Source organism: Corvus hawaiiensis, chromosome 26, assembly GCF_020740725.1.
Source record: "Corvus hawaiiensis isolate bCorHaw1 chromosome 26, bCorHaw1.pri.cur, whole genome shotgun sequence".
NCBI lineage: Eukaryota > Metazoa > Chordata > Aves > Passeriformes > Corvidae > Corvus > Corvus hawaiiensis.
Window position 1 is genome coordinate 5,275,566 of NC_063238.1, and position 14,279 is coordinate 5,289,844.

General features: G+C 40.1%; 1 protein-coding gene across 1 annotated transcript in view; it reads left to right on the forward strand.

Annotated features, from left to right (window-relative positions):
• The window catches only part of XKR4 (XK related 4), a 219,015-nt gene that overhangs the window by 140,522 nt on the left and 64,214 nt on the right, over positions 1-14,279 (forward strand). The window lies entirely within an intron of this gene.

Consider the following 14,279-nt stretch of genomic DNA (forward strand, 5'->3'; position numbering starts at 1 on the left):
TGCTATATGGCTTTGTCAGTGATACAGTTATTAGAATATCTTATTCACTACTGCTTTTTTTCGTGCTGCTTTTGGCTACCTGACAGCTGTCCTTTTGTATTGTGCCATTGTTTTGCCTTATGGCTGCACCTGGCCAGAAGTTTTTTTTGCAAGGGAATGAAGTGAATGAGATCTTGGGATCCAGAAGATGACAAAAATGTCGTGAGGCAGTGAGGAGGGAAGGGAGAAGGGAAGAATCAGAGGGACAGAGAGAGGAAGGAAATGCGGAATTTTTGTCATTTGTTTTAAGCTCATGTGCTTACCACTGTACAAGACAAAAATATGCCAGCACCAAGAAAATTTTGGGTCTGGTTAGCTTATTATGAGTAACATGCAGTGAGACTGATAGGGTAAAAAAGGATTGGGCACAAATGGATAACTGTGAAGATCTTGATCCTGGGCAGTTTCCTGTGGATAAATCAGAGGATTTACCTTTACAGTGCTCTGAACCGTCATGTAATAAAGAGCTGTCCTTCTTCCTATGTTTTTGTTTCATTAGTTCTATAACTCTGCCACCTTAATGGGAAAAGAAAACCAAAGTTTCTGTTTTATTTAGTTGGTGCTCTGTACAAGGAAGTTTACCTAAGCACTTCCTACAACTATTCCTCAAAATGATGACACCAAGTTCAAACTATTATCATTGAGGAGAATGTATTATCACTTCAAGATTTTTCTCCCCAGAAAAAGAGAGCCCAGAAAGAGACTTAGGAGAAGAACATAGACAGAATACTGTATGGTCAGCTTTAATTTAACTATCTTCATAAACTATTAATACAGAATGCCTCTCATCCTCATTTTAGTGCAATAACAGATCTCTCTCTGAGAAACGTGCCTGGTGAGTAGGCACTAAGTCTGTGATACACTCTGCAAGTGGTTGTTAATTAGAGAAGACCTGAAATGCTTCCATTTAAGAGGCAAAAATTGTTCCTGCAGCCTGCAATCAGCTCTGTGAAACCTATGTATCAGAAACCAGAAAGTAGTAAAACTATAATTATGGATTTCAGCTGAAAAGGTTGAAATTATTTACTTATGCTCTCTTCCCCCATTTTCTTCCAAATTCCACAGAGAAAAGGATCCATTAAAAAAAAACCTAAGAAAATTAAACAAGGTTGTAGTATTTTCTTAAAAAGTAGTACCGTTATATTCTCATGATAAAAGCTAGTAAGTTTTAGCATCTTGCCAGCTGTGAAAATCCTTTCTCTGTTCTCTCTTTTTTCTTAAAGAAATGATAAGGATAATGCATTGCACCATAGGATGGTGGATTAGCTGTGAGGCTGCATAAGAAGAGCATAATTCGTCTCAGTGGTATCATGCTACAAATGGGTGTTTTAAAAGGCCCAGCCATAAGGTGTCTGCTTCAGCTGGCTGTCCACTCACTGAGCCTGTTAGAGAGATTTCTAACATGGATCAATAAACAGGGTGTTTGATTGATTTTCTCTGTTTAGGGAATGCTACTTGTTTTTTATTGTTGTTCTTTTAGTTCTCTGTCCCACAGGACAAAGTTATTATGAGAATTGTTAAGTGGCCTCGCTGATCCAGGTTCTTAAAGGTATATGACTTTCACAAACCACAAATTTGGCATGGGAAATGAATGGTCTGTATGCAGGGTATTTCTAATATTAATCTATTAATGACTGAAAGAAAAACTTTTAAGTATTTTTATTTATGAAATTCTATATTTTCAATTCCAAATGCAACAAAATAACATCATTCCCAACAGGAGAACGCTATCAGCATTACTGAAGGTTCCAAGTTTTTTGCAGTGGGTGTTGGCTTGGTTCAGATTATTTCTTATTTCAGTAACTAAGCCCTGCTAATCAAGGTAAGAAATACGTGCAGACGTGTACATGCATTCTTATGGGGATCAGGAAAAATTTTGTGCAACGTTTGCAAAACCTTCCCTCTCAATCTCCTGTGCACTGCAGTGAGGACCACTTCAAAAGCCCAGACGATGCACCACAGGGATCCTTTAGCACTTGCCTGGCCTCCCCAAGCATGAATTTAAAAACTGCAGTGTAAGCTTCTAGCAAGGATTGTGTACCACCTTATCATGACCCTGCAGCAGAGAAAGGCTTGTGTGGGAGGCCATCGACAGTCATTATGGAGTGGCATCTCTCTTCTGCATCCTCATCCAGAGATATCTGAGTATTAATAAAGCAACAGCTAAATTATTATCTAAAAATATGATTCTTCTTTAAGATTTCGTCAAAACTGGCACATTTAGAGGCAATGTTTGTTCTTAGGTCCCACCTGAGTGGAAGGAATGAAATTGCTTTTGGGGGAAGCTGATGATTTCTAGGTGCTAATTTCTCAGGAAGATAAACAACTTCAGTTTGATGGTGGACTAAGCTGGAGCTGTGCTTATGCCCCTATTACCTCCACCTTTTACACTCTGGTGATTCCTTTGAGTTTGAAGAAATATCTACTCTCTCGAAGGCTGACTGATGTGCCTTGAAATAAGTAATTCCTTCCTCTTTTCCTCATGGGAGTCTGTTTCTCCTGCTTTTGCTCTGAGTACAGGGACGGGGGATGTCACACAATGGGTAATGCTAGCCCTGGGGTGGCGAGGGAGGACACAGCATCAGGGTAGATAAGGAAGGTCAGGGCTGTCCCTTTATGTGGCATCTTGTCTTGGAATCCTGCCCACAGACTAGCAGTCGTCCCTAGGCACTCTCCTTTTACTTACTTCGGTTTTCCCACTATGCCATTTCATTTTAAAAGGCTTCTCATGTTAAAATGAGTAAACACCAGCAAGCAAAAAGTCCTGCTGGTCATCTGATTGGAAAGAGACTCGCACTGGTTATCACACAGATACTACTTTCCTATTCGAGGGTATGGTGTTCTAACTACACCTAGATGAGCAGATAGAAAGGATTACTCCCTGGATTTACCACAGATTTCATTATTTATACTGTATTAATTAACACATTGCCTAAATTATAGATTAGCTTCTCATTCCTGTTTACTGCATTGACAATTTTTTCTTCATCAGCCCCTGGGGGGTTTGTTCTGGCTTCTCTGTACAGTGCTATTAATCAAAGTCTCTATCAAAGTTTAATCAAAGTCTAATCAAAGTTTATGTCATATAAAGCTGCATTTCTTAATGGGAACTGGCAGTAGTGCCGAAGCAAAATGAAAAGTTCAGACCCATTTATAAATTCATCAAGTTTCATTGAAGTCACCACGTACAACAGAGCTACTGGATTCTGCTGAAAACGCATTTCCAGGGAATCTCTCTGGCCAAACATTTGCCCATTTTCTACCAACTCTGTTGGGAACCCTGCACTGTTCATATGCTGACACTGCAGCCAGTGTACAAAAGTTCACAGTGCCACCAAGCATCATTCTCCAGTCCTTCTACTCCAAACAAATTGCTGCTCCTGCCTGAGCTGAAGAAGAAGCTCAGAGACTTGATAGCAGTTTATGACATGGCTGATAGGTCCTAACTTTATCTGGCAGAAGCAAATTGTGTTGTTAGCTAGTTCATTAAAAAAATCTTCTGGCAAAGCTCCACGTTGTGCATCAGGAACTCAGACTTTTCATATCAGCCCAGTAAACTGAAAATCATTTAAGGCAACAATTTTTTTGTGTTACACTTTTGCACGGCTTTTCTTTTTTGTTACCTTCACAGCAATTTTGGATTGCTCTGTAAAATGCTGCCTACATTTGCAGTGCACTGTAAATAAATAAATAAATACATACATACATACATACATACATACATACATACATAAAAATAATTCTGATGCAATGTCTTATACAATTCAATGTATATTTGTATGGAAATAAGGGGCAGCACTTAAGTTCTGGGCAAGCTGCCATTACTTTTCTCTATGTTGTCAAGGTTCTGCACCACTGCAGTTCAGCACCCAGCCTTTCCAGAGAGAAACTAAACCAGAGCCACCTATAGTTACAGATTCTGCTTGAAACTTGGCAAAACAGATTTCCAGTGACAAGGATCAGCAAGTATGATACACTATGGAGGAGATGTGTTTTCTGCAAATGACTATTAAACTGATCTGCAGGTCCTTTTGCAAATTTTAAAAATGTTATCTTGTGCTCATTAGGATAGAGCCATCATGTTAGCATACCCTTGTTTCTGACAGTACAGGAGAGGACTTCCTGAAGGCGATTATGTCACATAATCAGTTTCATAACCTGATTACAATCTTAAAACTAGTTATACCCTTAGTATCTAATATACCAGTTGAAAGTTTAATTCTCTGATTGGTAGAGACCTACTGATGCCTGTCCTGGCTTTTAATTCTATCAGCAGTCTGTCCATATTTACTCTTGTGCCATCCTTGTTTTTACACTCTTTCCCCAAGGAAATGAGGGTCATACAATTATATTGCCCATTTCTGTGCTTCAGTCCTGCTTTTAAGAACTTCTGATCCATTGCAATATTTCAATCAAGTATAAGAGAATAGTCGACGTCTCAGAGATAATTATGATTTTTCAAATGTTGTGAAAAAAACAGTCAATACAAAGAAAAAATAAATTAAAATAATTATTATTAAAAAAAAATTTAAGAGAACCTCCACTACAGGGTAAAGCAGTCAGTCTTCAGCCAATATTTTTTTTAATACATACCAGTCACCAGTCATCCCAAATATGCATCCTTCCAGACAAGGAATTGCACTGCTTTCCCCTGCCCAGTGGGACTATTGCGAGTGACAAATGGGATTAGGGAATAAGATATACTTTGATGGGAAAGTAAGAATCATTCCTCCTGCTGTGCATTCTCTCATCTCATGAGAGATTCTGAATTCTCTTCATAGACTTTTTCTTCATCAGTCCCAGTCTGAATTCATCTTTGGTGTATACAGATGACCAAGACTGCACAGAAGACTCCAGAAGACATTTATCCAGAGCCCCCATATTTCTCATGGCAATATCTCACTAGGTATGATCTAGGGTTGTAATTCCCTGTTCACTCACGTATTGTGCTAGTTAATCCTAGTTTTTTCATGATCCTTTAAAACACACAGGGTCTTCTGGTGTCATGTCACTGATGGCGCTTCGATTGCATTAAAAAATGTTAGCAACTAAATGCATGTAATGAAATTTCATCTCTTTTCTACTTTTCCAGCCTGCAGGGTGCCCCTGATTTTTCCACATACCACTTTCCTTTCCTATATTGACAATGTCTCCCAAACACTTACTAGTATGTTACATTTTAAACAAAGGTCATTAAGAGAAATTTTTGAACAAGATTGGTTCCAAGTATAATCAGTATTGGAAAAGGTAACAGTAACTCTACTCCACCCCAAGGGTTCTTTCTTAACATTTCAACATAATCTGCAGTATCTTTGTTTAAATAGCTCCTTTACCTGCCTTATTTCTCTTCTACTATTCCCTAACCTCTCAAACTGCTCACCAGTACTTTCCCATTAGCATTGTAGTCACCATTCTGCCATTTGATAGATTAGATCTGCCACATTTTACTTGTTGAGAAAGGGGTTATAAAAGAAAGATATATAGAGAGATGTTCTAGACTCTGTGGCTCTTTTATGATCTACTTCTTTTTTAACATATCCATTATTTTTCATACACTTTCATGTTTCAAGGCCAGGTTGGGCAGGGCTTTGATGAGTCTGATGTTCCTGAAAGTTGTCCCTGCCCATGGCAGACAGGTTGGAACTAGATGACTATTACTGTAGTAAATATTACCGTATCCCACAGCCACAGGGAGGAGGAGAGAAGATCCAACAGGCAGGAATTGTGCAGCAAGATTGATTTATTTAATTATTTTACAAACTCTTTTATAGACTTTTTCTTCATAGTCTAATTGGACAAAGCATCAGCCGCCCCTTGGGGTGATTGGCTAAAATCCTAAAATATCCATTGTCAAAATATTTTTCTACTGTAGCATAAACAAAGCTTTGCAAGGTCGCAGGTGTTCATAGTTTATAGAACTTGGCTAATATCTTCCATGGGAGAGAAAAGTAGCTCATGGACTTAGAAAATAGCAAGAAAAATTCTTGCTAGCAGCATTTTTGTATCCACAGATGACCTCTAAGGTCCCTTCCAAACCAAGCCATCCTGTGGTTCTATATTTACCTTTGTTTTCAGTTAATTATTGCTTTAAAAGCTGCTCTAAAGCTTTGTGTTGTTTGGAAGCCTACACTGTAGTCCTGCTTCAGCCAGGTACTTGTGAAATGCCTCCTTTTCAGTCACATGGCACCAGTTCTAAGATGCTTCTCACCAACAGCAGGATTTTATACATTGGCTTATTTTGAATCCTGAGACAGAGAGGTTTTGGTTGCATCGTGTGAAAGCAAGGAGCTTCGAGTTTTGCTTCCATCTACAGTAATACAGATTTCCTTTCTGTTTTTATTTCCTATCAGCTGGCTCTGTCTTTGAGCTCTTATTTCAAGAGCTCTTGTGGAAAATTGTCCTATGAAGCACAACCTTTATTGCTCATCATCCTTTTTTCACTTCCATGTAAGAACCAGTTCTGAGGTAGGTTTTGAGGCTTTTTTCCAGAAGTTTTTGGTTTTCAGTGTTCAAAAACTTCAGAAATCCTTCTGTGCTTTGCCAGAGAAAATCCAAGTCTCCCCCACAGAGAAGTGGGGGACAGAACAATTAATTCTGCTGCCTTCACTCATTTCTCTAAAATTCTGTTAGGCTTACTAACAAATCTATTTTTGTTTATCCCTCCATTTTATAGAAATTAAATGAACATTTATGTGATCCAATGCTATTTTGCTACAATTAGATGTCCTGTAACAACCTCTATACTTTCCATAACTAAGTTTAGAAAGAATCCTCTCTGCTTTCTCTCAGAAAAGCTGTCAGTTGTCACACTCCGGAATATCTGGGCTGCCTTCAGCAGCACTTGTTCTCCAGCCTGCATCTGACACATCAGAGGCTGCCATAATGAGACAATTCTGTGCAGAATTTCTCCCTGTAATAATGGTTTGAACATCTCAATCCATATCCAAATTTAACTCTGGAATTTTACAGCAGACTCTAACAACTACCCACTATCTTTCCCCAAAGTGATTTTGTATGCAAACAGAATCTGTTTTATCAGGGAACCCTTTCTGAAACATCCTGCTGTCATTCCATTCACAGACACTGCTTTTACCATTATTTCCATCTTTTCTGAGTACCAGCTCTCTTTCAGCACCCATGTCCTGGGAGTGATTATGAGTCCATGCTGTTTCTGTAACCCTATAGCTCTTTTTGTAACCCTGTAATGCTTTATGTCCTGTGTTTATTTCCTGTGTTTCCTGATGTCCTGTCCCTGTCCATTCATCTATCTAAAAGTATGATCATGAATACAACTTGTAAAAGCAAGAGGCAATGGACGCAGGTATTGTCAGGAAGATAAGGAGTTGGCAGAGTTATGGTGTTGCTTCTTAACAAACCCATTTTACAGGACCTCAACCCCTAAAAGTCAATCAGAGATGACTAATGAGCATTTTTATTCTTTCTGTTTAACTGCAGTAAAATAACCCGAATTCTTCTAGCAATATTAGTAATGAGGGGAACTGCGTCAGTTTTTCATAAATAATATATTCTGGCAACTCTTTATTTTTTATTGAGTTTATCCTGATATCTTTATCTTTGTTTATTACCTATTACCTGGCCATAAAAAGACCAGGGGATCACACAGCACTATATAGACATATCAGTGTGAGTTTGCATTCTGATGCAAAAAATGTCATTCGTGAAGCTTGGCCACTCATTGACCACTTTTCCACTCATTACATCACAGGAAAATGAATAAACTATTCAGGTCATTCTGAGTGAATGGCAGTAAGGCTTCATAACATACCAGTGTGAAATCTGCACATGTAATTTTAGTAGAAAAATGTCATTAAAAACAGTATTAAGATTTAGTATACATTTTACTGCTACTCTTTTTGTCCTCATTCTTCTCACATTAGCTATCCCAGCTACATTTGTAGATAGAGACATCTCTAGCTAAGCTTCAAAAACCTGTTGGAAGGTCTCAATAAATCAGCTGGTTACCAATGATAGTAGGTAGGTGCCTTCTTCACTAAATTTTGAAAAATTTTATCATATGTTTACATATTTGAACACAACTTTAGATACATATTTTGAGTACTTTAGAAGTATTATGCCAGTCTGAAAGAAAATAACTATAAGTGGTTTTATAAATTTAGGTTTGCAGAGGAATATAATTTAAAGATTGGTTTCTCAAGGCTTTTTGATGCAGCTTGTTCAAATACCAAGCTGATAATCTCACCTCTGGGTGGTATTTCCAGGTCATACCAATTGAGAAACAAAATACTTGTCACAGAAGGAAAGAATAAGATATGTCAAAGGGTCTTCAATCAATCACCCCATCCAAACCCTTCTGGAAGCACAACCATGTTCAAAAATCGATCAGGTTCCTCAGGGCCATGTCTCTTTGAGTTTTGTGTACTTCTGTGGAAGCAGAGCCCACAGCCTCTCTGGGTGAACTGTACCAGTGCTCACCGCCCTGGCAAAAATCTCTTTTCTTACAGCAAATCAGATTTTCCCTTGATGCGCTTTTGACTCTTTCACTGTGTGTTCCTAAGAAAAGTTTGAGGGTTTTGTATAATTCTCCTTTTAGGCAGGAGAAAATGGCAATTAGATCTCTTGTTTTGTTTCACAGCCCTCTCTACCAGTCCTCCCTCAGGCTATACACACAGCTCAGGCACCTTGTGCTCTAGCCCCTAACATTGTGGCTACGAGTGGACAAGGGAAGGGTTACAGATGTTATATACCTGGATGTCTGTAAAGCCTTTGACATGATCCCCCACAACATCCCTCTCTCTCTGAATTGAAGAGAGATGGAGTTGATGAGTAGACTGTTAGATGGACAAGAAAATGTTTGGATGGTCACCTCCAGAGGGTAGCGGTCAGCAGCTCAGAATCCCGATGGACATCAGTGACAAGTGGTGTTCCTCAGGGGTCCATATTGGGACCAGAGTTATCTCATATCTTCACTGATGACATAGACTAAGGGATTGAGTGCACCCTCAGCAAATTTGCAGATGATACCGAGCTGGGTGGCACAGTTGCTGCACCTTAAGGGCAGGATGCCATCCAGAGGGACCTGGACAATCTCAAGAAATGAGGCCATAGGAATCCCATGAGGTTTAATAAGACCAAGTGCTGATGCTACACCTGCGTCAGGGCAACCCCCGGTATCAACACGGGCTGGGGGATGAACAGATTGAGAGCAACCCTGACAAGAAGGACTTGGGGGTGCTGGTGGATGGGAGGCTGGACATGACCCAGCCATGGGCACTCACAGCCCAGAAAATCAAACCGTATCCCATTCTGGGTCAAAAGCAGCATGGCCAGCAGGGCAAGGGAGGGGATTCTGCCCCTCTGCTCTGCTCTGGTGAGACCCCACCTGGAGCGCTGCATCCAGCTCTGGGCTCCCAGCACAGGAAGGACATGGACCTGTTGAAGTGAATTCAAAGGAGGCTGTCAAGTTGACCAGAGGGATGGAGCAGCTCTCCTACAAGGAAAGGATAAGAGAATTAAGATTGTTCAGCATGGAAATAAGGTGACCTAACTGTGGTCTTTCAGTATCCGAAGGAGGCCTGCAAGGCAGATGGAGAGAGACTATTTACAAGAGCAGGTACTGATAGGACCATTCTATGATTCTATTATTTCACTGGCCCTTCACTGGCCTTGCTCCAGTTTGTTGAAGTATTTCCAGTACTGGTGGCCCAAAATAATATGAACATGCCTTTGTAAGTCTTTTTGTCACTCCTCTTAGTCTTCTGAGATCCCTCTGCAGGACAGCCCTGCTCTCCTGTGGATCAGCTTCTCCCCTCTGATAGATCCAGGCTTTAAGGGCGTTATGAGCCTGGAGGTACTGTGAAAAGAAAATCTTTACTGCTGCAGGGAATGGCAAAAAAAAACCAACAAAAATCACTTTCACGTTATCTACAGGTTTTTAAATTTAATAGTGCCTTCACAGAACTGCTAATGTATACATAGTGATAAAGACAGCCTGAGACACAAAGTAGTGCATTTAGTTTCTGCAAGCGTGATATATTGCCTACACACTGAATTTTATTTGTTGAGGAATGTCAGAAAGTTGGTGGTGTATCCTTCTGCTCCCTTTTTGTTGTGCTAAAAGTGGATTTGACAAGGAAAAAATTTCCAGTTTCATTTTGGGTTCCTGTGGTTTTTATGACTGGTATATTTGCTCAGGGATGGGGAAAAAAGTGATGCATGCTTGGCACAGAGAAAGGTTTCCTGTGTCTAATATAGCAGTGAGAAATTTTAGTCGTGATTGTGTCTTACCCAAAGACTGCACAATACCTCAAAGATAAGAAATAATGTGAATTCTTCATCATGCAGTGACCTTTAAAGCCTCAGTCACAGAGCCAGTGTGTGCATCCAGCTTCACACCAAAAACACAGATCTGAAAATTTTCTGTCACTTTCATTGCTAGTGCATGTTAGTGCATGATAATCTGCAAAATTACTTTTTTTTCTCCAAAATTTACCAGAAAATTAACAGAAAAGTAATCCTTTCTGTTGTGAGTGATTTTAGCTGCACGTTGCAAGTCAAAGTGGGAATGCATGTTTTAAAATGTGCCTCGCATGACATTCAAGTTTACTTGTGTACAGGATATACTACAAATGATGACATTGTATGGGATTTCATATCTATAGCTTGTTTTATACATATTAGTATTTTTCAGCTGGGTGTTAGGTGAGTCTCGAACTGCAAGTATAAACAAAACCCATTGCTGTTTTGCTTTGTGCTCAGTTTTACAAGTATCAGTGAATAACCAGCATTACAGTGAGACTCAAACAAAAAGTCCAGTCAGGCATAGGAGGTTCACGCCTGTGGGCACCTTCCCATTGAACTCAGTGGAACTGTTTTAATGAATAAAATCTACTTGCTGGGCTGGGATTAATTAGGAGCATTGTTTTAGAAAAAGGTATTAAGTAGCTGTCTTTTGTGTTAAGCATGACATTCTACCTAACCTAATGGGGATACAAACCTATTAAATGCGTTTTATTAGTTTTTAGTTTCCTAACCAAATTATAATGAAAATGAATTTAAAATATTTTTCTTTTTCCAGTGGGTGTTATTTCTCACAATATGTCAGTTAATAAAGAAGTAAACTGTATTCTGTTCTCTGTGTATAATGAATACAGTTTAAAAACAAATCATTAATGGCTTTTGTGTTACAGCTGAAGAGAGAATTTCTAGTTTTAGTTTTGACTGGGGCTTTTAGCATATCATTTGTGCATGGGTGGCCAGTGTGCTCTCAGGAGTTCAACAGCTTGGGCAGGAAGAATCTCGTGGTATGAGGTTACGGAATTACTATTGATCCCAGGCCCTTATAGCTAACAGACACTGCCTCTGCATGTTCTGTCTTACCCTGAGGACATTTCAAGATGCAGAGGAACTCTTCCATACTCACATAATTGAGTCAAAAGTGTGAAGTGGATTGTCCCTCAGTGTGACTTGTCCTGGCACAGCCACAAGTAGTGCTCCCTGTCATCCTCCAGCAGCTATCCAGGATTGTCACAGAGCTTTGCAGGAGCTCTGACAGATGCAACTTCCCTGGAGCTTCTCCCCAGTGAAACCAGGAGGACCCAGGAACCCCGTGGCAGTGTCAGAGAGCAGCCCAGGGACTGATTGGGAGCATCCTGCAGGTTCTGGGCCCTGGGACTATGGGGTTTTCAGGGCTCATGTGTGGCAGAGATCAGCAGCAGCAAACCCCTTCTGCCAGCTGCCATATCGCTCTGAGCAAGGCTGCTGCTGTGTCCCCGGCGGTGGGGACAACAGAGTGACTCATGAAAAACCTCCCAATCCGCTGCAGTTTTCAGCCTGCAAAATTAAATAAACTAACTTCCATCTCATGCTTTATGCTGTACTAAAATCTGCTCAAGGGCTGCTTCATGAGCTGTGCTGTCATCCCCATCACAGGGGCAAGCAAATCACGGTGTGTACCCCTCCTTCAGCCATCTGCTGCCACCCCGGTGTCAAAGCCCTCTGAAAGCTTATGCAACTTCAGGCTGTTTTCAGGTTTTAATGAGTGCCTTTGGTGCTCTCATATTCTCCTTCCTGCTCTGTGGATAAATGTATTGAGTCATTCATTATCACCAGAAAGGTGGATGGATGGATGGATGGATGGATGGATGGATGGATGGATAGATAGATAGATAGATAGATAGATAGGAAAGAGCTGTTCATGCACCATCTAGTTAAGTTGGATCTTCCCCAGATCTCCTGTGCCACTGAGGTTAGTCACTCTTGGTAATGAAGCTTAATAAGTAGGATGCCCCAAATCCATAAAAAAAATTGAGCTCTGGTGATCTTCTTGATCCTGACCCTAACTGACTTGGTAGCATTTACTCTCTGTATATTCATAGCTGCTTGTCATCCTTAAATATAGCTCAAAACATAACTGCTTTCCTCAGTAACTGTGCTCTGTGCTGGCTTTCTCAGCAGAAGGCAGAAAATGTGCAACATGAGTCCAAGGCAACAGTAAACTGAAAATGGCTCCCCGTGCCTTTTTTTCAGACCCACTGCAGTCCCAGCAGATCTCTCTCATGCCATGAGGCCAGGACTCTCATCTAGAGGTTTTCAATGAGGTATTTTCACCTGCAGCACATTAGACACTAAAATCATTTGCAGTAAAAAGATTCTGGCAGGGGATGAACATTTCATATCTTTTTTCTTGGTGTTTCCTTTAAAAAGCGTGATTTTACTTTCCACCCCTATGGAGTCAGTTTTGTTTTAAAGAGATCTCAGAAATGCCTCAAAGTGTCTTGAATGGTGATTCGGTAGGAAAGAAATTGAGTTACAATCATTTGCTTGAAAAGAAATCCAAAGGTGTTCTCTGTTTTTGAGGGGTTTTCTTTCACTTCCTTGATAATGAGTGTAGCAGCAAAGTTGGGAAAACAAGCTGGGAAATTTGCATGATGTAGCCATACACCTGGCTAACTCATTCCCACACCTGCTCTGGGGTGGTTCACTTTCAGCTATTTCAATGCCATTCCTTGAGAGGCAGAGCAGTGCAAACAAGGGCAGAAACAAGCCTTTGGCTTCGCAGCAGCAGCACATCCTGTGGCAGCAGCCTTTGAAACCAGATGGGTTTTCTGAGCAGAGCATAATGCATTGCAATTGAATTGATATTTTAAGCTAACACATGTTTAGATCAGAGAGGCTCACAACACAGTCACTTACAATACACGGCTGATTGCTTCATGACAGAAGCAGCTAAATGCTGTAATGGGGAAGGTGGTATCAGCATTTCACTTCTAAATTTTGATTCTCAATTACTTAAAGCAGCTGTAAGAATTCACTTTTAGCTGGGGCTTGAACAAGGACATGGGCCAAGACCCAGAACAATCTAAAAAGCAGTACCAGTTCATCTCTTTATGAAAGGCTTCCTAGTATGAAAAAGCTTAAATATAAGAGGGCAGCAAAATCTACTACCCCAAAGACGGGGTCCTGTATTTGTTCCTGAAACTGAGATACAATTGAGGCAATGAGAACAAACAGAGCTTTGAAAAAAGCTCTTCTGAAAAGATCAGCTGGTTAGAATGTACAGAGCTGCAAATGATTTCTGGGAAAGCCCATTAGCTATACATCACCTAACGTGAAAGCTAAAGGACCACTAAGTTGAACAGTGGCAAAGTGTGAATTGTGTGTCAAGGAGGAATTATCTTTTAAACATTTCCCTGTATAAGGTATGCTTTTGTTGTCAAGTGTCACTGAGGCCAAGCACAACCAGTAAAGGCAACCAAGGATTGAAGAACATTACTATTATTGTTATTATGAGTACTATTATTATTCAGCATTCTAACAGCAAATACTTACAATCTAGCTATTGTGTCTTTCGGAGTTCTGCTTCCTGAGATAGAAAAAGCATTTTTCTTCATGGCAGGCTATTCCTGAACTGTTTATTGCAGAATTTTTTATACCATTCAGTGAAGTATCTTGCTCTAGTTGTTATCAGCAGATGAAGTAGCAAGTCCATCACAACTGACTTGTGTTGTGTTCATCTGTTACTACACTTGGAAAACTCTTCTGCAGTAAGGGATTTTTTTTTCCTCTTACTCAAGGTTTCATCAACAGCAGTCATCAAGACCAAGTCCTTCAGATTATATATTCAGAAGCATTTAAACTGGCTCTGCAGAACAAGTTAGGAAGATCAGACACTTTAAGAATATCTTCTGCTTTCACAGTATCTGTACATACTGTGAATCAATTTCCAGATTTGATTCTAACTAGAGCATTCTCTATGCAGC